The 22,235-nt window shown below is 36.5% G+C and overlaps 1 long non-coding RNA gene across 10 annotated transcripts in view; it reads right to left on the bottom strand.

Annotated features, from left to right (window-relative positions):
• The window catches only part of LOC137225334 (uncharacterized), a 602,240-nt gene that overhangs the window by 52,858 nt on the left and 527,147 nt on the right, over positions 1–22,235 (bottom strand). For 8 of the 10 annotated variants that reach the window (XR_010943792.1, XR_010943791.1, XR_010943796.1 and 5 more), the window contains 2 exons: positions 21,782–21,872; positions 20,221–20,551 (listed from right to left, as the gene is read on the bottom strand). The exons of 1 other annotated variant lie outside the window; for it this stretch is intronic. This is a non-coding gene — a long non-coding RNA (uncharacterized lncRNA). Of the gene's footprint in view, positions 1–20,220; positions 20,552–21,781; positions 21,873–22,235 lie in introns of those variants that run through there. One more of the 10 variants, XR_010943793.1, reaches the window with a different exon arrangement.

Raw genomic sequence — 22,235 nt, 5'->3', positions numbered from 1 at the left:
TATCCTGTACCATTGATCTATATTTCTGTTTCTGTGTCAGTACCATACTGTCTTGATTAATGTAGCTTTGTGCTATAGTTTGAAGTCAGGGAGGCTGATACCTCCAGCTCTGTTTTTCTTTCTCAAGATTGCTTTGGCTATTCAGGGTCTTTTGTGTTTCCATACAAATTGTAAATTTTTTGTTCTAATTCTGTGAAGAATGCCATTGGTAGTTTCATAGGGATTACATTGAATCTGTAAATTGCTTTGGGTAGTATAGTCATTTTCACAATATTGATTCTTCCAATGCAAGAACATGGTATATTTCTCCATCTGTTTATGTCATCTTTGACTTCTTTCATCAGTGTTCTATAATTTTCCGAGTACAAGTCTTTCACCTCCTTAGGCAGGTTTACTCCTAGGTATTGTATTCTTTTGGTTGTGTTGGTAAATGGGATTGTTTCCTTAATTTCTCTTTCTGATTTTTCATTATTGGTGTATAGGAATGCCAGAGATTTCTTTGCATTAATTTTGTATCCTGTAACCTTACCAAATTCATTGACTAGCTCTAGTAGTTTTCTGGTAGCATCTTTAGGATTATCTATGTACAGTATCATGTCATCTGCAAACAGTGACAGTTTTACTTCGTTTCCAATTTGTATTACTTTTATTTCTTTTTCTTCTCTGATTACTGTGGCTAGGACTTCCAAAACTATGTGGAATATGAGTGGCGATAGTGGACATCCTTGTCTTTTTCCTGATCTTAGTGGAAATGCTTTCAGTTTTTCACCATTGAGTATGATGTTTGCTGTGAGTTTGTCTTATAGGACCTCTATGACGTTGAGGTAGGTTCCCTCTATGCCCACTTTCTGGAGAGTTTTTATCATAAATGGGTGTTGAATTTTGTCAAAAGCTTTTTGTGCATCTTTTGAGATGATTCTATGATTTTTATTCTTCAGTTTGTTAAGATGATGTATCGCATTGATTGATTTGCGTATATTGAAAAATCCTTGCATCTCTGGGATAAATCCCACTTGATCATGTTATATGATCATTTTAATGTGCTGTTGGATTCTGTTTGCTAATATTTTGCTGAGGATTTTTTCATCTATATTCATCAGTGCTATTCATCTGTAATTTTCTTTTTTTCTAGTATCTATGTCTGGTTTTGGTATCAGGGTGATGGTGGCCTCATAGAATGGGTTTGGGAGTTTTCTTTCCTCTGCAATTTTTTGGAAGAGTTTGAGAAGGATGGGTGTTAGTTTTTCTCTAAATATTTGATGGAATTCACTTGTGAAGCCATCTGGTCCTGGACTTTTGTTTGTTGGAAGATTTTTAATTACAGTTTCAATTTCATTACTTGTGATTGGTCTGTTCATATTTTCTATTTCTTCCTGGTTCAGTCTTGGAAGGTTAAAACTTTTTAAGAATTTGTCCTTTCTCTCAGGTTGTCCATTTTATTGGCATAGAGTTGCTTGTAGTAGTCTCTTATGATGCTTTGTATTTCTGCGGTGTCCATTGTAATATCTTCTTTTTCATTTCTAATTTTATTGATTTGAGTCCTCTCCCTCTTTTTCTTTATGAATCTGACTAAGTGTTTTTCAATTTTGTTTATCTTCTCAAAGAACCAGCTTTTAGTTTTATTGATCTTTGCTATTGTTTTCTTTGTTTCTGTTTCATTTATTTCTGATCTGATCTTTATGATTTCTTTCCTTCTGTTAACTTTGGGTGTTTATTTTTCTTCTTTCTCTAATTGCTTTAGGTATAAGGTTAGGTTGTTGATTTAACATATTTCTTGTTTCTTGAGGTAGGATTGTATTGCTAAAAACTTCCCTCTTAAAACTGTTGTTGCTGCATCCCGCAGCTTTTGCGTCATCGCATTTTCATTGTCATTTATTTCTAGGTGACTTTTGATTTCCTCTGCGATTTCTTCAGTTATCTCTTGGTTGTTTAGTAGCACATTGTTTAGCCTCCATGTGTTTGTATTTTTTACAGTTTTTTTCCCTGTAATTGATATCTAGTCTCATAGTATCATGGTCAGAAAAGATACTTGATACAATTTCAATTTTCTTAAATTTACCACAGCTTGATTTGTGACCCAAGATATGATCTATACTGGAGAATATTCCATGAGCACTTGGGAAGAAAGTGTACTCTGTTGTTTTTGCATGGAATGTCCTATAAATATCAATTAAGTCCCTCTTGTTTAATGTGTCATTTTAAGCTTGTGTTTCCTTATTTATTTTCATTTTGGAGGATCTGACCATGGTGAAGGTGGGGTGTTAAAGTCCCCTACTTTATTATGTTGCTGTTGATTTCCCCTTTTATGGCTGTTAGCATTTGCCTTATGTATTGAGGTGCTCCAATGTTGGGTGAATAAATATTTACAATTGTTATACCTTCTTCTTGGATTGCTCCCTTGATCATTATGTAGTGTCCTTCTTTGTCTCTTGTAATAGTCTTTAATGTTTATTTTGTTTGATATGAGAATTGCTACTCCAGCTTTCTTTTGATTTCCATTTGCATGGAATATCTTTTTCCATCCCCTAACTTTCAGTCTGTATGTGTCCCTAGGTCTGAAGTGGTTACTTGTAGACAGCATATAAACGGGTCTTGTTTTTGTGTCCATTCAGCCAGTCTATGTCTTTTGGTTGGAGCATTTAATCCATTTAGTTTTAATGTCCTTATCAGTATGCATGTTCCTATTAAAATTTCCTTAATTGTTTTCGTTTTGTTATTGTAGATCTTTTCCTTCTGTTGTGTTTCTTGTCTAGAGAAGTTCCTTTAGCATTTGTTGTAAAGCTGGTTTGGTGGTGCTGAATTCTCTTAGCTTTTGCTTGTCTGTAAAGGTTTTAATTTTTCTGTCGCATATGAATGAAATCCTTTCTGGCTAGAGTAATATTGGTTGTAGATTTTTCCCTTTCATCACTTTAAATATGTCCTGCCACTCTCTTCTGGCTTGCAGAGTTTCTGCTGAAAGGTCCACTGTTAACCTTATGGGGATTCCCTTGTATGTTTTTTGGTTGCTTTTCCCTTGCTGCTTTTAATATTTTTTTCTTTGTATTTAAGTTTTGATAGTTTGATTAATATGTGTCTTGTTGTGTTTCTCCTTGGATTTATCCTATATGGGACTCTCTGCACTTCCTGGACTTGACTGACTATTTCCTAGCCCATATAAGAGAAATTTTAAACTATAATCTCTTCAAATATTTTCTCAGTCCTTTTCTTTTCCTCTTCTTCTTCTGGGATGCCTATAATTTGAATGTTGGTGTTTTTAATATTGTCCCAGAGGTCTCTGAGACTGTCCTTAATTCTTTTCATTCTATTTTCTTTATTCTGCTCTGTGGTAGTTATTTCCACTATTTTATCTTCCAGGTCATGTATCCATTCTTCTGCCTCAGTTATTCTGCTATTGATTCCTTCTAGAGAATTTTTAATTTCATTTATTGTGTTGTTCATCATTGTTTGTTTGCTCTTATTTTTTCTAGGCCCTTGTTAAACGTTTCTTGTATTTTCTTCATTCTATTTCCAAGATTTTGGATATCTTTACTATCATTACTCTGAATTATTTTTCAAGTAGACTGCCTATTTCTTCTTCATATGTTTTGTCTGGTGAGTTTTTACTTTGCTCTTTCATATTCTGTGTATTCTCCTGTCTTCTTATTTTGCTTAGCTTACTGTGTTTGTGGTCTACTTTTTGCAGGCTGCAGATTTGTACTTCCCATTGTTTTTGGTGTCTGTTCACAGTGAGTAAGTTTGGTTCAGTGTGTTGTATAGGCTTCCTGGTGGAGGGGACTGGTGACTGTGCTCTGGTGGATGAGGCTGGATCTTTTCTTTCTGGTGGGCAGGACCACATCCGGTGGTGTGTTTTAAGGTGTTTGTGAACTTAGTATGATTTTAGGCAGCCTCTCTACTAATGGGTGGGGTTGTGTTCCTGTCTTGCTACTTGTTTCGCATGGGATGTCCAGCACTGGGGCTTGCTGGTCATTGAGTGGAGCTGGGTCTTAGCAGTGAGAGGGAGATCTCTGGGAGAACTCTCACTGACTGATATTATCTGGGACGTCTCTGGTTGTCCAATGTGCTGAGTTTGGCTCCCCCACCTCTGAGGTTCAGGCCTGACACCAGGCCAGAACACTAAGACCCTATCAGTCATATGGCTTTCAACTGAGACATTTTCCCCTTTCCTTTGATAGTGGAGGGGAACACAGAAGACTTTGTCTTGCTTCTCTTCTGTAGCTAGTTTTGCAACAAAGATGCAATCTGCAGGCATGCAACCTTCATGCAAGTGGAATTTCTCTTGACCGAGGCAGCAGATGGACTTTCAGGGAATCCAGATGGACATGCACACCTTGCAAAACAGACTGGAAAGTGATTTTTCCCCCAGTTGCAACGTTAGGGAATGCTGTGCTGCAGCTACATGATGGGCCTGTGCTGACAATATTTTTTATAATGGAAATCATTGGATATATTCTAATTACAAGTCTATATATTACATACACTCAATAAGTACAAATGTAAATTTTTTAGGGAAAGAAGAGTTGTACTTTTCCTTAACTGTTAATATATCTTTGCTTTCACAAAACAATGAAGACACATACAATATCCAAAAAATTGCTATATTGAAAGCTAATTACCAAAGGTAGTTACTGTGACTAAAGAAATAATATCTGCTGATTACTTTATAGGGTTTTGATGTGACTCAAGAGAAGTAGTGCATGTGAAAATGCTATAAAAAGTGCAAGATGTTCTCACTAAAAATATCATAGTCAATAGTAATAGTGTGTTTTTATGCCACCTTAGAAAAGAGATGTGTCTTTCACTATTATTTCACAGAAGTAAAGTAGAGACTGTTATGCATAGGCTTAATATAAGTTAGTCTAGGATCAGGTGTGACACAGTAGTGAACGGTTCTGGTTTCAATTAAAGAAATAGTTGAATGAATACTTTTCAGGGAAATACAGTGATTTAAAAAAAGGAAAGTTACCTGAACATTCTGTCAAGCTATTTTATATGATGTATGTCACTTAGTACATACAATTTCAACACATAAATAAAATTCAGTTTAACATTGAATACCTCAATGAAGTACACTAACTCAGCTCAGCAATAAAGGTTAATGTCAAGAGTTATACATCACATTGGTAGCATATAGTCTTGTTACAATTTGTTAAGATTGGCACATTATCTCTTTGGTCTTCCTCCCAAAACCCACAACCCCAAACTAATATTGAGGAAAACATCAGAAAAATCCCACTTGAGAAACATTCTACAAAATACCTGATCAGGACTTCTCAAATACCTGATCAAGACTTCTTAAAACCATCAAAAAATGAGGAATGTCTGAGAAACTTTTGCAACAAAAGAAGATATGATGACTAAATGTAATATGGCATCCTGCATGAGATCCTGGAATAGAAAAAAGATGTTAGGAAAAAAACTAAGGAAATCTGAATAAAGTATGAACTTTAGTTGATAATAAAGTATTGTGACAATGCACTTTACTAATGTAAGATATTAATAATGTAATGTAATAATGTAATTAATAATAGGGGAAACCAGATGTGGTATATACTGGAATTCTCTGTACTACCTTTCAAATTTTTAAAAAATAAACCTAAAGCTATTCTAAAGTAAACTTTTTTCATAAAAAGACATTTTATTTTAAATATAGCTGTGTGTACGTGTCAATCCCAAATGTGGAGTTATCATACTAAGTGAAGTAAGTCAGACAGAGAAAGACAAATATCATATGATATCGCTTATATATGGAATCAAAAAAAAAATAATACAAATGAACTTATTTATAAAACAGACTCACAGACTTAGAGAACAAACTTATAGTTACCAGGGGGGAAGGGTGGGGTGGAGGGATAGATTGGGAGTTTGAGATAAACTTTTTTTTTTAATTAATTACCTAGTAGCAGGAATTTTCTTTTAAATGCTGCAAATAACCAGCTAGTTTGATTTTATTTTTGTTCAGGGGAGAAATTATTGATTAGTTCCTGTTTCCTAATTTAGTTATTATTGAATGATTTGGATGTTATGATAAGTTTCAATAGCTCCTGGTCATTTAGGGTAAACTTGATTAACATATTAAGTTTATCCATTGAGGAAACTCCATGTGTCTGCTGGAGTGTTCTTCTTTTCCCCAGACTCAGAGTTATATAGGTTTATCTCCATCTGAGGAACTCCATATTAAGACACATCAAAATGAAGCAGAACACTTTGACCTGATTCTGTCAGTACAACCTCAACCATATCTTAGCTCCTGCCTTCCCGACAGAAAAGCATATAGTTTTCAGGAAGTTCTAAGGCCCCACTAATCCCTTTGCAACTCTACAAAAGCATTGCTCCTATTTTATCACGTCCTTTAAACCATGTCTCTTCCAAAGTTCCAATCCTCAGCATCAACCAGGTAAATTATTGTTCAAACTTGATATAATTCCAGACTATATCATGCACATATTGCAAAACCTAAATATATCTAAATTTGTAACCAGTGTCAGGGTTAGAAAATTAAACTACAAAATACCTGAATTCAAAACAAAATTGTTTCAAATCATATTCTGAAAGATACTGCACTGAGATCTAAAAATAATAGGTGTTCTTTTGCTTCTTGCATTAATTTGAAAGAGCAAAATATTTTCAAGAGAATACCTTCTGCAAACTACTTGGAACCCTTTTGCTCTTACAACTTTTTATTTGCTGATGGCTCTCAATACTTCTCCAGATAATGTATTTTGTGTTTTTTGTAATTATGTTCACTAAAGGAGGACTTTATTAAAGTATCAGCACAAGGTTTGTCCACTTTGGCACTATCGGTATTTCTGAAAAGGGGAAGAACAAATCTGACTCCATATTGGATCTGTGTCTTTTACTTTAACCTTTGTATTCTATTGTTTTTGCTACAGGTTAAGAATGTTGCCTATAGCCTGAAATATACAGCATAGCCCATTCTCAAGATTCTGACCTTTAAAGGTATAACACTTTTCCATTCATACAGAGATAAAAAGTTGCAGAACAGAGAATAACATTTGTCTTGGATATTTATAGGAACATCGTGACCAGACCTATGTGGACAGCTGAAGAACAAAAGATTCTGGCACCATGAAATTTGCAGCAACCAACAATACCTCCTCCCCTTTTAGTATAAAAGAAGGCTGAATTCTAACTTGGGGAAGATTGTTCTTTGGGACACTAGTCCACCATCTTCTCCGTCTGCTGGCTTTCCAAATAAAGTTGCTATTTCTTGCCCCACAACTCATCTCTCGATTTACTGGCCTGTCATGCTGTGAGCAGTGTGAACTTGGATTCAGTAACATTTGGAACTGGATAATCTTTTGTTGTTGGAGACTGTCCTGTGCATGTAAGATGTCCAGTAGCATCCCTGGCCTCTAGCCACAAGATGCCAGTAGCAACCACTCTCCAGTTATGACAACCAAAAGTGTCTCCAGACATTGTCAAATCACCTCCGGTTGAGAACCATTGATCTAGTATAATGATCAGAATTCAATTTTATTTAAACTGTTGAAATATTTCAATTGATTTGGCTGTGAGAAGCAATATATTCCATTCCTAATGGGCAGGAAAGACACCTCACTCATTCCTTTCGCTAGGTGAACACTCTCTGTATTTTCCTGTGCCATGCAAGTTGCAACATTGCTGTGGATGGAGTGGAGACTGAGTGCAGGAGTCTAATTAGAAAGAGGTCTATGGAATTTGTATTGATGCTTCCATTGCATTGCCAGCCAGCTTTTCCCCTAGAGAGACATTTAGCAGAAACTATGGGAGTTGGAGCTTAGCCTTTCTCTTTGACAATAAACCTCATCATCAGCCACTTTCATTCTCACTCCCCAAGAGCCATGCTTTGGCTCAGCTCTGGTAAACATGTTAATACTTTAGAGTGGGAGTTGTTAATAGTTCAGTGCAAGTGCATAGCCACGCCCATTATTCTACATATGATCAATTGCTGCCTTCCTGCTCCAACAGCAGATTTCTGTAGTTGTGGCAGAGTATGGCTCATAAAGCCTAAAATATCTGCTCTCTCTCCATTTACAAAAACAAATTGACAACTCCAGTTTTAAAATCCTAAAATGTGCAAATTATTTAAACTGCTCAACCTAAATCCTTTGTCCCATACATTGCATTCATTTAGCTATAACAGTAACAGTCACATTTGTAAAAGTATCTGATTCTCTACAGTTCATGCCAGGGGCAAGATTAATTTAGACACAATCCTCAGCCTTATGGGAATAAGCAGCTTGCCACTTCACATTCAAAGACAATTTTTTACACTTTTGCATATTCTGTCTTTCCATAGGCTCAGCAAATCTAATACATTTTACCTGCTGTTGTAGATGTTCTTCCTCCGGCCCTTGGGAGATCGAGACCACCTAGGAGCCAGTTTACTGTCACTGGATGTATTCATTTACCTTTAATTATGATTGAGTGATGCAGAAAAGCAGATGACCTTGGCATAGGAAAGAGTACCTAAAACATTCTTCTTCCTTTTCCAGAATCAGTGGTCATGTTTAAACTTTTCTTCATTGCTTTGTTTTTGCTGTTTAAAAGGAGAGTAGACACTTCTGATAAAGTTTGTCTAGTTAGTCTGTATAATTTTCATTTTGTTTGTTTTCGCTAATAATCATGGCTCTGGGATGGTTTTTCTATCATGACCAGTTAGTGCTGTTATATTTTGCCTGAGGCTTACGTGATGCTCTACAATATGGGACTCTTTAAAGTGCTCCTTTAATTATGTGGCAGCCTGGATGGGAGGAGAAAATGTGTAAAGGCTGAGAAACAAAGCATTCATATGATACTTCATTATCTGTGGTCATGTGATGTGTGGAGGAACATAGGAAGGGAAATGGGATATACAACCTACTTACCACCTCTTACTCCATAGATTATGCCTTGTTGTTTTCAGTTGTATTAGAAATAACTATTGTGAAGATATCATGACAAGCTTGTAATCCTCATTTTTGTTCATTTCCAGAAAAGACTAAATTGGAAATAATAAGACTAGTTACAGTATTAAAGGTATCTTTGCATGCAATGCTTATTTGCACACATATTTGTGTTTTTCTTGTGAACTAATAAACTGAGAGTAATATTTCAGTGCTGGAGCTTAGAGAATATTTACATGACTAAACCGTATGTTCAAACTGCTGCCCCCTTCATCAGCTGTTCTGCTCCACCCTAGCATGCCGAAGGGAAATCACTGAAGCCAGAGTGAACCAGAGCATTACCAGTGAATGCAAGTGTGGTTCCCACTCACCCACACTGGTCTTCATTCACATTTTAAACAGATCCCTGCTAAATATAAACTTAAATCTGCCTTGCATTTTGTTACAGTAAGGTTGGAGCTATAATAAAATATAGAAACCCTACCTCTTAATCAAAGGAATATTCAAGTACAGTCAACATCTAAATAGTTTCTGGGTTTGAAATGAAAGAAAAATGTCTATTGGGTGGTACTACTTCTGCACATGGCTCACTTGCAAACATTCACATCTAAATGACCATAGAGTCACTATGTTAAGTTTTATAAATTGATTGAGAGAAGGGAGGAGAAAATTATGAGATTGGGGGAGGTGTTGAAGAAATGCAAAAAGACTGAAGAGGTTTTGAATGTGCATAGTAGACTAGTGGAAAGACTATGTTGGAACAACATTGGAAAGTCTATTGGAGAGATTACCTTGGAACAACATTGAAGGAGGAAGAGGTGGAAGTGGGAGAAAAAGGTAACGAGATAAGATCATTCATAATCCATGCTCCAAAAATAAGTGGATTTTCATTTTCTATGAGATAAATGTTATGATTTTGTAACCAATTCCAATGTGTGGGGTTTTCCCCAACATGACCAAGCAATTCTCAGACACAAGCTGGGTGTCCTACGGTTCAACTCAATTCAACTCACTTTCTACCTGGAGATACCATCAGATTCCACAGGTTAAGGGCTCAGTCCTACAAGACGGCCTCCCACTTCAGATACTAATTGCAAGTCCAGGTTTTCTCTTGTGCTTCTGATCAACTGACTATAGACTAGAGATTCCAACAATGCCTTTTTTGCGTTGGATTAATTTGTTAGAAAAGCTCACAAAACTCAGAGAAACACTTTGCTTACTAGATTACCAGTTTATTATAAAAGAATGTAATTCAGAAACAGCCAGATGAAAGAGATGCATGGGGCAAGGTATGTGGGAAGGGGCATGGAGCTTCCATGCCCTCTCCATGTGTGCAACTCTCCCCACATCTCCAATTGTTCACCAACACAGAAGCTCTCCAAACTCTTTCCTTTGGGGGTTTTATGGAGGTTTCCTTATATAGATATGATTGATTAAATCATTGGCCATTGGCCATTCACTCAGCCCCTCACCTCTCCCTGGAGTTCAGGGGATGTGACTGAGATCTCCTACCCTCCATCACATGGTTGGCTCCCCTAGCAACCAGCATCCTTAGATGCTTTCCCAAAGTCATTCATTAACATAACAAAGACACCTTTATGCTCTATACTTGGGAAATTCCAAGGGTTTTAGGAGCTGTGTGCCAGAAATGGGGATGAAAACCAAATATATATTTATTACAAATCACAATATCACAAACATCAAGGTCTTATCCTAGGTTGAATTCATAGTTTGTCACCTAATTACTGAATTTTCCACCTGATCACCTTTCCCATGCCTAACCCTAAGCCTTTGTTCACTCTGGTTTCTCTCCTCTTTTCCTTCTGAAGTGCTGCGGAGCGGCTGGGCCCGTGAGCCATGGCCGCTGAGCCTGCGCGTCTGGAGCCTGTGCTCCGCAACGGGAGAGGCCACAACAGTGAGAGGCCCGGGTACCGCAAAAAAAAAAAAAAAAAAAAAAGGTGTAAACTTTCAGTTATAAGTATTAAAGATGAAAGGTACAGCATGATGACAATAATTAACACGGCTATATGGTATATATGACAGGTGTTAAAAGAGTAAATCCAAGATTTCTCATCACAAGGAAAAAGGGATTTCCTTACTTTTTTAAATCTTTATGAGATGACAGATATTAACTAAACTTATTGTGGTACTTATTTGACAATATATATAAGTCAAATCATTATGCTGTATACCTTAAACTTACACAGGTATTTCAATCATATCTCAATAAAACTGGGGGAAAACACAGTTAAGTTTATATCAAATAAAAATGCACTAAAAATACAATTAAAGGGTAAAATAATAAAATAATTTTAGAAACTACTGTTTCTGTACATTGGACAATGGCTAGTGCAGGACTGTGATCCTTAAGAGACTAGGAACGAATAAGGTGAGCCTTATGATTGCCCTAGATTTCTATCTGGAGTTATATATTCTAGAACCTGGAGTAGGGAAGATGGTTTTAATCAGATAATGGCTATATCAATAATTTGAGAAGAAAGAGACTGTAATTCAAGAAGTTTAAGAAGCATGGAAATAGTGAATTGGAGTTCCAACGAGGAGGGAGCTATGTAGAAGAAGAACACTAGAAATCTTAAGAAGGCCCTTTGAAACTTAGCTGAATAATAAGATGTAAACACATGGGATGAAACCCTATGACAATAGGCAAAAACTGACTGGGAGAGATGGGGATCCATATGTTTGCTCCAGTCACTGTGGAGAGACCTCACTGATGACTCTTAAAACTCAATAGAGATTTAGAAAAAGCCACATTTTAGGAGGGGAGCCAAATTATACCTAGAGTAAAGGCTATCCAAGTCATATCCAAAGAAAAATTTAAAAAGATGAAGTTAAACAGCAGGTAACTTAATTGCATTCCAGAACAAAGGCCACCACTCTTTAAAGTAGGACACCAATTACTGATCATCACCACTGTAAAGAGTACACATCCAGCATCCAGCCAAAAATTACTATGCATGCTAAAAAACAGGAAAATGAGACACATAACCAAGAGAAAAACTACCAAAATTAAGCAGAACAAGGAATCATAGAAATGATAGAAAGAGAATTGGAAGAAAAGGATATTAAAACATCTATTATAGTTTTGTTCAATTGAGTACAGAAAAACAATCATAGTGTAGAGACAAAGGAAATATTTTGAAAAGAACAAAATAGAATTTCTAGAGATGAAAAATAGGATATCTAACATGAAAAATTCACTACATGGGATTAATGGTAGATTAGATACTGCAGAAGGAACACTAGAGAACTTTTAAAGAATGTCAATAAAAACTACCTACAATGAAACACAGGGAGGAAAACAAGAGTGAAAAAAAATTGAAATACATTTCAGTGACCAGTGGGACAATATTAAGCAATCTAAAACTTGTATAATTGAAGTCCCAGAAAGGGGTGGTGGCAGAGCAAATATTTAAAGCTATAATGAACAATTTTCCAAATTTAAGAAAAAAACTTAACTATGTAAGATGCACAATGAACCCTAAGCAGGAAAATATACTGAGACAAAGTGAGAAGACATATGTCACCAATATTAGGAATGAAAAAGGGGTCATCAATATAAATTCTACTGACATTAAAAAGATAAGTGAATACTATGACCAGCTTTAAGCCAATACATTTAAATAATTGATGGAAAGAATAAATTCCTTGAAAAGAGCTATGAATTACCCAACTGACTCAAAAAGAAATAGAAAATCTGAATAGCCATACATCAATTAAAGAAATTGGAATTAAAATTTTAAATGATCCCACAAAAACATCTCCAGATCCAGATGGCTTCACTGGTGAATTCTATCACATATTTAAGGAAAAATAATACCGATATTATGTAAACTCTTATGGAAAATTGTAGGATACTGGAACGTCGCTTAATTCATTTTATGAGAGAATATTACCACGATTCAAAATAATATAAGAAAAGTACAGACAAATATTCCTCATGAATTTAGACACAATAGTCCTGAACAAATACTAGCAAACCTCATCCAGTAAATCTGTAAAAAGGAAATATAACCATATGGTGCTTTCCCAGGAATGAACAGTTAATTTAACTTTTTAATTTCAATCATTATAATTCATTAAGTTAACAGACTAAGGGAGAAGAAACACTAGATATTTAACTAGGTTCAGAAAAAGCATCTGACAAAATTCAACACTTATTTGTGAAATAATATCTCAGTAAACTAATGATAGAAGGGAACATTCTCATCTAGTCAAGCAGCTCATACAGCTCAATATCAAAAAAACAAAAAACCCAATCCAAAAATGGGGAGAAGACCTAAATAGACCTTTCTCCAAAGAAGACACACAGATTGCCAACAAACACATGAAAGGATTCTTAACATCACTAATCATTAGAGAAATGCAAATCAAAACTACAGTGAGGTATCACTTCACACCAGTCAGAATGGCCATCATCAAAAAACCTACAAACAATAAATGCTGGAGAGGGTGTGGAGTAAAGGGAACCCTCTTGCACTGTTGGTGGGAATGCAAAGTGATACAGCCACTATGGAGAATAGTATGGAGGTTCCTTAAAAAACTAAACATAGAACTACCATACGACCCAGCAATCCCACTACTGGGCATATACCCTGAGAAAACCATAATTTAAAAAGAGTCATATACTACAATGTTCATTGCAGCTATATTCACAATAGCCAGGACATAGAAGCAACCTAAGTGTCCATCGATAGATGAATGGATAAAGAAGATGTGGCACATATATACAATGGGATATTACTCAGCCATAAAAGGAAACGAAATTGAGTTATTTGTAGTTAGGTGGATGGACCTAGAGTCTGTCATACAGCATGAAGTAAGTCAGAAAGAGAAAAACAAATACCATATGCTAACACATATATATGGAATCTTAAAAAAAAAAAATCGTTCTGAAGAATCTAGGGGCAGGACAGGAATAAAGTCGCAGACATAAAGAACGGACTTGAGGACACGGCAGGGAGGGGGAAGGGTAAGCTGGGATGAAGTGAGAGTGACATGGACATATATACACTACCAAATGTAAAACAGATAGCTAGTGGGAAGCAGCTGCATCGCATAGGGAGATCAGCTTGGTGCTTTGTGACCACCTAGTGGGGTGGGATAGGGAGGGTAGGAGGGAGACGCAAGAGGGAGGAGATATGGGGATATATGTATATGTATAGCTGATTCACTCTGTTATACAGCAGAAACTAACACAGCATTTTAAAGTAGTTATACTCCAATAAAGATGTTAAAAAAAAAAGAATATCTATAAAAAACTACAACTAACATCATACTGAAAAGTGAAAGATTGTTTTCTCCCTAACATTAGGAAAAAGGAAAGGGCCTCCACACTTAACATCCTTAACCAACTGTAGTGACGTGCAATAAAGCAAAATAAATAAATAAAGACACAATGTGAAAGTAAGAAGTAAAACTGTTTTAATTAGCAAATGACATGATGACGTATGTAGAAGCTCCTAAGGAGTCTACAAGAAAAGCTACTAGGATTAACAAGTGAGTATAACAAGATTGCAGAAGATAAGATCAATATAAAAATCAACTGTATTTCTGTGTACTAGTTATGAACAAAAGGTAATTAAGTTTTAACTATTCACGATTGCATCCCAAACTATGAAATATCAATACTTAGAATTTAACGAACTGCCAGGCCTGCACACTGAAAACTGTAAACTTTGCTGAGGAATTAAAGATCATTATGGAGGGACTTCCGTGGTGGCGCAGTGGTTAAGAATCTGCCTGCCAGTGCAGGGGACACAGGTTCAAGCCCTGGTCCGGGAAGATCCCACATGCGGAGGGATCTGTGCACCCTCCGCATGTGCACCACGACTACTGAGCCTGCATGCTGCAACTACTAAAGCTGGCGGGCCTAGAGCCTGTGCTCCGCAGCAAGAGAAAAGCCAGTGCAATGAGAAGCCTGTGCACTGCAACGAAGAGTAGCCCCGGCTCACTGCAACTAGAGAAAGCCTGCATGCAGCAACGAAGACCCAATGCAGCCAAAAATAAATTAAAAAATTAAAATAAAAAAGAAATCATTAAAAAAAAAGATCATTATGGAGAGCAATACCATGTCATGGATTAAGGTACTCAATATTAAAAGTTACCACTTCTCCCTAAATTGACCTATTGATTCCACACTATCCCATTCAAAATCCCAGCAAGTTTTATTTTTGAGAATTGACAATCTAATTCAAAAAGTTATAGGGAAATACAAAGGACCTAGAATAGCCAAAATAACTTTATAAAAGAACAAAACTTGAGTACTTAGATTTTAAGATTTCCAAAAATCTACAGTAATCAAGACAATAGTATTGTTGAAAGAATTCACATACAGATAAACGGAGAAAAAAAAAAGTTTAAAAGTAGACCATGCATATATTGGTCATTTGATTTTAAACGTAATAATCTAGACAAAATAATTCAATGGGGAAAGGAGAGTTTTTTCAACAAATGGTGCTGGGAAAATTAGAAGTATCTACAAATAGATTTAAAAAAATCGACCCTTACCTCAAAATACACAGAAAAATTAAATTCAAAATAGATCACAGGTACAAAAATAAAAGCTAAAATCATAGAACTCCTGAGATAAAAATACAATAGTTTTGTTTTAAGATAGAAATATTTTCATAGGTAGTTCAAAAAGTAACAATCATTTTAAAAATGGATAAAATGTACTTCATCAAATATAAAAACAGCTTTACAGTAGAGTGTTTAAAATTGAAAATGCAAGGGCTTCCATGGTGGCGCAGTGGTTGGGAGTCCGCCTGCCGATGCAGGGGACACGGGTTCGTGCCCCCGTCCAGGAGGATCCCACATGCCGCAGAGCGGCTGGGCCCGTGAGCCATGGCCGCTGAGCCCGCGTGTCCGGAGCCTGTTGCTCAGCAACGGGAGAGGCCACAACAGTGAGAGGCCCGCGTACCGCAAAAAAAAATTGAAAATGCAAGCCACAAACTTAGGAAGAGCATTTGCAATACATATATGTGATAAAGGAGTTGTATTCAGAATAAATAAAAAACTCTTAAGACTCAATAATAAAAAGTTTCAAACAAGTCAATTTTTTAAATGGGCAATCTATTCAAACATATTTCACAAAAGAAGATATACAAATGGCCTCTAAGTATGTGAAAAGATGCTTGACCTCATTAACATACCGAATATGTATTACGGAAATGCATATTAAAACCATAATGAGTACCATTATATTCCCATTCAAATGGCTACAATTTAGTTGACTGACACTTTCAAGTGTTTGTGGAGCTACAGAATAACTGGAACTCTGACACATTGTTGTACATTGTGGGGAGTGTAAATTGGTAGCATCACTTTGGAAAGCATTGGGGGCAGTTTCTTACTCAGATTAAACATATACTTTCTATGTGACCCTGCAATTCCACTCAAGACAAATGAAACATATGCCCATGGAAACACTTATACTTTGAATGTTCATAGCAACTTTTGTTTTCTTTCTAAATGAAAGTCCAAATCTGGCATCAACAAAAGTGTCTACCTATTGTTGAATGGAATGGATGAAAACATTCTGATAAATTCACATAAATTCACTCACTGCAGTGGTAGGTAGCTTCTAAGATAGCTCCCAGGGATCCCAGCTTCCAAATGGTATTCACAGCTTTCTGTAATCCCCTCCCCATGAGTGTTATATTTCTAACTAATAAAACACCTCATTGTTAAGGGGATGTCAGTTCTATGATCGTATTACTAGAGATTGTGGCATCTTACTAGCAGACCCCCTCTCTTACTGGTTTTGATGAAGCAAACTGCCATCTCCAGGAGGCCCACAAGGCAACAAATTGAAGGAAGCCTCTGGCTAACAGCTCTCTAGTATCTGAGGCCATCAGTCTAATAACTTCAAAGAACTGAATCCTGCCAACAATCACATTAAGTGGACCCTTCCCACTGAAAGTGGGCTGTCCCCAAGATAACTTTCAGATGAGACCTCAGTGCTGGCTGACACTGTTTGCAGGCTTGTAAGCAACCCTGAATCAGAGGATTATGCACAGAAGCTATGCCCAGATTGCTGACCCACAGAAACTCTGAGATAATTGTGTGTTGTTTTGACAGTAAATTGTTGGTGATTTCTTATGCAATAGTAGATAACTCACACTCACCAATAAGAAGGAACAGTTCAATGACATATACAATGTATTGGTTTTCTATTGGTGCATAATGAATTACCACAAACTCAGCAGCTTCAAGGAATGCCCATCTATTAATTCATAGTTCTGTCCACCAGAAGTCTGGGCATGGCATAACTGGGCTCTCTGCTCAGGTCCCACCAGGCTGAACTCAAGGTGTTGGCCATTGCTTTGTTCTCCTGAGGCTCAGGGTCTCTCCTAAGTTCACTGTGGTTGTTGACAGAATTCAGTTCTTTTTGGTTGTAAGACTGAGTTTGCAGCTTTCCTTGCTGGCTGTCAACACAGGGTTGTTCTCGGCTCCTAGAGACTGCTTGGTGTTCTCTGCTATGACTCCTCTACAACATGGAAGTTCTCTCTTTAAAAGGTAATAGCAGAGCTTCTCTCAGACTTCAGATATCTCTAACTTTTTGTAAAGTCTCATCTGTTTAGCGCAGGCTCACTGAGGAAAATCTCCCTACTTAAAGTAAACTTAGAGAATTTAATTACATCTGGAAAATAACTTCACAACAGCATCTAGATTAGAGTTTGACTGAATAACTAAGAGAAGCTTAGAATCCTGTCCACCATGTCTAGAATGTGGATAAATTTCAGAAACAGTCTGCTGAGTAAAATAAGCCAGATTTAAAGAGGATACATATACGATTCCACTTACTTGAATCTCTAGGAAAGATAACTGTGATCCGTGGTAATAAAAAGCAGAAATCAATAGTTGCCTGGATCAGGGGAGGATGATTAACTGGAAGGAGGCACTAGAAACTTTTCTGGGGTGAGGGAATTATGTACCTTCATACTGAGACTGGTTACACGGGTCTACACGTTTGTTAGAGCTCATCAAACTATAAACTTAAAATGTATATTCTATATAAAGTGTACCCCAATAAAGGTCACTTATATACTATATAATGTGTATCCCAATGAATGTCATTAAAAATAAACAATCAGCCAGCCATGTGACCTTTGCCTCACTGTCACCTTCTAAGTGTTATGCAAGGTCGTCTGGTTGGTCAAACATCATTTCACCCAGAAACCAAGCTGCAAAGCAGTCTAGCAAATGCAATTTCAGTTTTAGGTATCCTTCTTCATGGTAAAGAATTGGACACTAGAAAGTAGACTGTACAGATGTTGAGCTATGCCAGGTTCTTCAGTTTAAGGTAAAAATATTTCTCCTCATTCCTTTGGTGTATTTAGCAGATTAATGAGTCCAACAAACACATACATGTATACACATGTGTATACGTATATGGGCACACAATCCCCACTGACAAGCACTATAATTCATAAAGAGAAACAATGTACATAATGATAGCTGCTTATAATAAATAGTTTTGCATGTGATTATACAGAGCTCTTTTAGCCCTTTGACTGTTCCACAAACTAAGAGGCAGAGGCCTGGTTTCAAGTCCTGAAATTCACTAACCAGAAATATTACCTCCGTGGATAAATGCCACCGTAGAGATGATCACTTCTTGTTTTAAAACTGTGTTGCAGTTTTGATACCTAGGAATGGAAACTCTCCTAGGATCATATGATTCTTAATTGGAAAAAAACCCTGAGTTATACATGGATCCTGCAGACATCTTTAAAATAAAGTATTTTTTCCCTTTCATTTTTGGATCAGCTAAATTTATAGGGCAGAGATTTCTTCAACAATCTCTATTTGAATAATAGGGGTGGAGTGGGCAGGATATGAATCAATTATTCTCAAGGCCAAGTAATCCTCCGGGATTAAAAGAAGGGTGTTTTCTCTTCCAGTCACAATCATGTGTACTCACTTATAAAAAATAAAGTACACAAATTAATAAAAAATTTTGAGCACATCTGGGAAGGATTTCCAGATGATGAGCTGTAGGAGCACACCACTCGAGAACCACTGACACAATAAATTATACAAACGGGGCAAAAAGCAAGATTGAAGCAAATCACCAATGTTCATTGATTGTGCATCTGCAGTATATACTACACCCAGAGAGAAATGAACTTAATTAAAGCAACATTATGTAAGGGGAGCTGCTTATTTGGCTTTTGCCAAACCTAGGCATATATATAGTAATTGAATTCATCTATTGATACACACAGAAATTACATATTTACCTCTAAGACAACTCTCATATGTTCTTTAAACCTAGGCTTCAGGAAAAAGTAACAAAGAAATATTCATACACCATATGTCATTCAGTACAATTCCCCTGCACCATGGGCAGAGATGGAGTTATTTCACTAGAGTTATTTCAGTGGAGTTATTTCATGGTTTTGGCCATGGAAAATCTCATCAGACTTGAAAGTCATGTGCTCCCCTTTTCCTTGGAAGGGCAAATGTATCAGAACTGTGTCTGGTTTCAAGAAACCTCAACAGTGAGTTAAATAAGTGGTTTACTTGTCTTATGCAACAAGCCATGGATAGAAAGATCAGGGTGAGTACCGTAGCCCAGTGTCATCAAGGATCCAGATTTCTTCCATATTCTTACTGGGACCAATCCTAAAATGTGGATTTAATGCTTATGATTGCAAGAGGATTGCTCATCCAGACATCTATCTGAGAGGAAGGCAAAGGGAATAAAAAAGCATCCCAGTGAGTTTATTTCTCTTATAAAACTTCCCTGGAAGCCCTAGCAAGAGGCTTCCACTAATTTTATCTTTGGCCAGAATTGGTCTCTTGCCTACTAGCTACACCTGAGGCTGCAAAGCAAAGTTTTTAGCTGAACACAATTCTCCGTAACTGGAATGGCTGTTAAGAAAGAGAGAAGTGGGTACAGAGTAGGCATTGGGTAGTGGCTGTCACTGTTAGTGACTAACAAGATAAGATCTGCCATCTTGACACAGCCTTTTCCCATCTAACCTTCAAATTACACACACACACACACACACACACACACACACACACACACACACAGACATGCACTTGGGCCACTTCATTTTGCTCACTTGCATTCAATATCTGTGGATTTCCTCAGTAGATTCTTTCACTGAAAGGATAAGCATACTCTTGGAGGAATATAAAAACATAAATGCTATTTGCCCAGGTTTCTATTTCTGTAAATCAAGTGTTCAGAAGTTCAGAGGTTCAATTATTGTTTAATCAGAATTGAAATAAAAAGAGTTCTGGATGGTCCTAACTAACCTTGCAGCATGTTTCCAGAGTTAATCAAAGATTAATATTTATATCAATTGAATGCATTGGAGTCAAGAAACATTTATTGAGCATCAACAATGTGCCAGGTCCTGTGTTAAAATAACCAAGAGGAAAAAGACTAAGTGCCTCCCATCAGGAAACTCACTGTCTGATACAACAGATAGGTATGTGAACACACAACTACACCAGAGGAAAATATGAGAACAAATTAGAGGACAGCACATGGTGGAAGAATGTTTAGCTTTATTGGGAGAGGGGTGCAGAGAAGACTTCTCCAAAGACATGATATCCAACCTGGATGAGTCAGTGTTAGGACCAGTCCTCATGTTTGCTGATTTTCAGTCTAATGCATGTCTCACAATCTAAAAATGGAAATTAAAAAATGGCAATGCAAAATGTATCTTCAATAATATGTTTAAATCTATCTATGAATAACTATACAACCCAAAGTGTTGGTCTGGATTTTAATGAAGTATTTGGGTTACTGCTTTGGCTAACCCAAAATGCATTATGTTATCTTCACAGTTTGTCATAAGTTTCATAAATATAGAACATTTCACAATATGCTTGCACCTACTGAAAAACAAACAGCAAAGTAACTAATAATCTAAGAAAGTATTGTCCACAAAATATGCTAGACATTTTCATAATGGACTGGAGAAATACTTAAATTTCCATTTGTATTCTGTACTAAATATTTCAGAGTCAGAGAGATTAAATATTTTTTAATTAACTCTACTATATAATAATGGTCTAAACTGCAAGTTGCACTGTAGTTGAACTTCTTGATGACTAAGTTACATATTCTAGAAGGTCTATATATGCGTTTTAGATTCTGAGGTGGGGGTGGAATTTCACAGCAGTCCTACATAATTGTTAACTACGGCCTGTTTCCCCTTTTCCCAATGACTCCCTGTTTTCATCATCATCTTTCCATTCAAGACACATTCCCCAAACCCAATTCTGTTTGCCTGGGAAAATAATTCACATTTATAAAAATGTATCAGAGTGCTCTCAAATATTCTATTCCTTTAATTCTTAACAACATTCCTGAAAGGTTGAGTGAACTATCTTATGTGGGTTTTGTGAACTTAGGACACTCTATTTATGTTCCCAGAAGTCTGCTAAGAGGAAAATAGATATAATAAGCTTCAGTTTCTGTCTTCTAGGAAATTACAGTTTATTTTACTAATATAAGCATTATGATGGCTAGAACTTTAATAACCAATTTGCCCTAAATGACTGGAGCAGTGCCTGGTGCTTAATATATTTTTAATAAGAATATACAATCATAAATGTAATATTTAAGTGAGTTTTCAAGACTAGAAAGCATATTATGGGTGTAACTGTGAAGGAAAATAATGTAGCCAATAAGATACAGAGTGTGAAATGGAAAAACAGCAAAATTCTAAGCCCAGACTCTCAAAGACAGTACAAACATTCTGGGATAATTAAGAAATTCCTGGCAGGCTTAGCCAAAGTGTAGAAAAGCCAAACCTCTTTTGGACTTGTGTCTATCAAGAATCTTAGCATAGACTTTGAGCTATTTACAAATTTTAGAACATTTCCGGCAAACAATAGTATGTGCTTACAGGCATCAAAGTAACAACATATCAGCACAATCCTTTTATAAACATGAAGGTAACATTTTCTGAAGCAGGGGGGCTAGAAGAGAATGAGGCTCTGGAAAAAGGAAGAAATTTCACAGTCAGATGAAATGAGCACAGATTAGAAATAACAGAACTATTATCTTAGCTAAAATCGGTGTTAAGTTTCTGGGTTTGGGAAAACTGGAAACTATACTAAATCTCATTGAATACCAATTAAAGTTCCATTAGGTTTGAGTATATATTGCCAGTTTGAAAAGAACCTATTCATTGTTTTCATTTCCCAGTGTGGGTTTAATCATTCTTGACCTGTCCTCTGTCATCAAAATATGAGTCTTTTTAGAGATAGATGCTTAATTTATACAAACCTTGCCTGACTACTATGAGTGGGTATCCTTGGCAAGATGCTGCTTCAACAGCTATAGTTAGCTAAAATTTA

This window comes from Pseudorca crassidens, chromosome 5 (assembly GCF_039906515.1).
Source record: "Pseudorca crassidens isolate mPseCra1 chromosome 5, mPseCra1.hap1, whole genome shotgun sequence".
Classification (NCBI taxonomy): Eukaryota; Metazoa; Chordata; class Mammalia; order Artiodactyla; family Delphinidae; genus Pseudorca; species Pseudorca crassidens.
This window is presented reverse-complemented; position numbering and strand designations above follow the sequence as displayed.